Raw genomic sequence first — 2,780 nt, 5'->3', positions numbered from 1 at the left:
GGGCCTCGAACAGGCAGGGCTGGGAACGCGCCGCGGCTGGGGACTCAGTCTCACGCTGTGGGAAGGCCACCCAAAGGGAACGCTCTGGGTCTCAGTCATTTATCTGAGTGGTTTTCTCGTTGCCACGAACGCGTGTGAAAAGAGCGAGGAGATGGGGGGAGGGGGTGGCCGCCACCACTGCCTCTGGGTCCGGGGGATGGAAAGGCTTGGAGGACCACTCAGGTTTGACGGTGACTTATATTTCCAGTTTTGCCAGGGAGGCTGTGAAGTGAAAGATCCAAAGGGAAAAGTGAGCCCGTTTTTCAGGGGTCAAGTGCAAAGGTAGAAGCGTCAACTGTAACCCCCCAAGGCAGGGCTAGTGCTGTTTCCTTCACTCCCGCGTCACTCTGAGTGACTGATGGGATTACAGATGTAGCTAATTTCTGATAGGCACACCCAGTTCCATAATAAATAGCAAACAAGTCCTTCGTCTCTACCAGTTTTAGAATATATTTCCAAAATCGAAGACTTGGAGGTCAAAAAGATTCTGACCTCCTCTTCCCCCTCCTCAAAAAATAAAATTTGAAAAGGAGGAGGTTGAGGGAGGCTTTATAAAATCCCAGAACAAACAGTTACGGCAGCAAATGCACATCGTCTTCATTCTATTAAAACGTGGTGCAGTGAGCGCTCCAAACGTCAGTCTCCCAGGGGAGAGAGAAGGAAGATGGGGGAGGGCCTGAATGTTGATTTGGGGCCAGCAAACTTCTTATGAATAGAAATTTAGTAATCTTGAGTCATCTGGCTATGTAAGTAATAAGGGCTTGTGAGCGTGTGACAATGCTGTTTGGTTTAAAGGAAGTTTTCGGGAGTTTGTGTTTTGTTAAAAGATTTTTATCTTAAAACAAAAACTAGCCCCCTGCCTTCCTTAAATTGTGAGGTAGAGCACTTCGATTTGTTCTGCTCTGCACTGAGCGCATTATAGGGTCTTGATAGATTGCTGCTGATAAAAGACAGGAAGTCAAGCCAAATGGAGAGCAAAGGAGGGTGGGGAATTCATCAAGAAAGTCAGTATGAGTTAAAATGCAAGGATGTTGGGTCCTAGTGACCATATTTAGATATTACAGACAGCACCAAGTATGTTCTCAGACAGGAAAAAGTTTGACTTTTACCACTTCCTGGGGTTAGTTAGGGAGAAAGTTATCAGCAGCTGTTAATGAAAAGACAAAAAGCAACCGATCAAAATACTGATGGGTTCTATCTATCAGTCAACAAAGATCAAATAGTTATTATTTTAATAAATTTTGACTACGGGACCCCTGGGTGATTCAGTCAGTGAAGCGTTTGCCTTCAGCTCAGGTCATGACCCCAGGTCAGGCTCTCTGCTCAGCGTGAAGCCTGCTTCTCCCTCCCCTCTGCCTGCTGCTTCCCCTGCTTGTGCTCTCTCTCCCTGTCAAATAAATAAATAAAATCTTTTTTAAAAATTAAAAAATAAACTTTGACTACTATTTGTCTGTGGCTATCCTATGCACTCTGACAGTGACTATTTCATACAGGTAGATACACATACAGATATAGATTCTCCACTTAACATCCCCAGTATTTAATATTTCCAACTTTTTAAAAGGTCAGCTTCTGCTTGAGTAAATCATGGTATATCCATACAAAGGTACAATAGGTAAACATTTTTTAAATGAGATAAATCAGTATTATTGATGTATAAATATGTCTAGGGTAAGTGAATAAAAAGCATATTAATCAACTCATTTGTGGGCGCAAAATATACTTATGTTTCTATGTACATAGAAAATTTCTCTTAAAAAAAAAACAAAGGGGCACCTGGGTGGTTCAGGGTTAAGCATCTGATTCTTTTTTTTTTTTTTTTTTTTTAAAGATTTTATTTATTTGACAGAGATAGAGACAGCCAGCGAGAGAGGGAACACAAGCAGGGGGAGTGGGAGAGGAAGAAGCAGGCTCATAGCAGAAGAGCCTGATGTGGGGCTCGATCCCATAACGCCGGGATCACGCCCTGAGCCGAAGGCAGACGCTTAACCGCTGTGCCACCCAGGCGCCCCAAGCATCTGATTCTTGATTTCAGCTCAGGCCATGATCTCAGGGTCATGCAGGGCTCTGCACTCATGAAATCCCCCTTAAGAGTCTCTCTCTCCCCGTCTCCTTCTGCCCCTTCCCCCACTTGCGCACACAGGTGCTCACTTTCTATCTCTCTCTCTCTCTCCAATAAATAAATAAATAAGATCTTAAATAAATAAATAAATATGCTAAAGGAACAAAGAACTGTTAAGTGTGCATACCCAGAATATTATGCTCCCTTTGCCCTTTATACCTTTATGTATAATTTGAATGTTTTACCCAAAGAACGCATTACTTATAAATACTAATAAAAATACTAATTTAAAACATAAAAGTAATATTTACTTCATTTTTATCTACCCCACTCCAAAACTTCAGCTTTCCCACCTCCAAAAAGACTTCACCTAATCACAATAGTATATCTAACAGGAGAGACAGTAATGGACCAAATAAACCTTGTCAAATATGAATAACCAACTTTCCATTATATGCTTAACAACTTCCTTCATTGGTTATATATTAAAATGGTTAATTTTGCAAGAAACGCGTGACACAAAGAAGAAAATTTTTAACTGGATGTTTTTAAATGTCAACACTTATAGGATTCAACTCTTCACACAGTTACTTTTTTCGCATATGTCTTCATCCTAGATTGTAAGTTCACTGAGGGCAGGGACCCTAGATACAAAAAGTACGATGTCTATTTCAGAGTG

The sequence above is a fragment of the Ailuropoda melanoleuca genome, chromosome 1, assembly GCF_002007445.2.
Source record: "Ailuropoda melanoleuca isolate Jingjing chromosome 1, ASM200744v2, whole genome shotgun sequence".
Classification (NCBI taxonomy): Eukaryota; Metazoa; Chordata; class Mammalia; order Carnivora; family Ursidae; genus Ailuropoda; species Ailuropoda melanoleuca.
Note: the sequence above shows the minus strand (reverse complement) of the source record.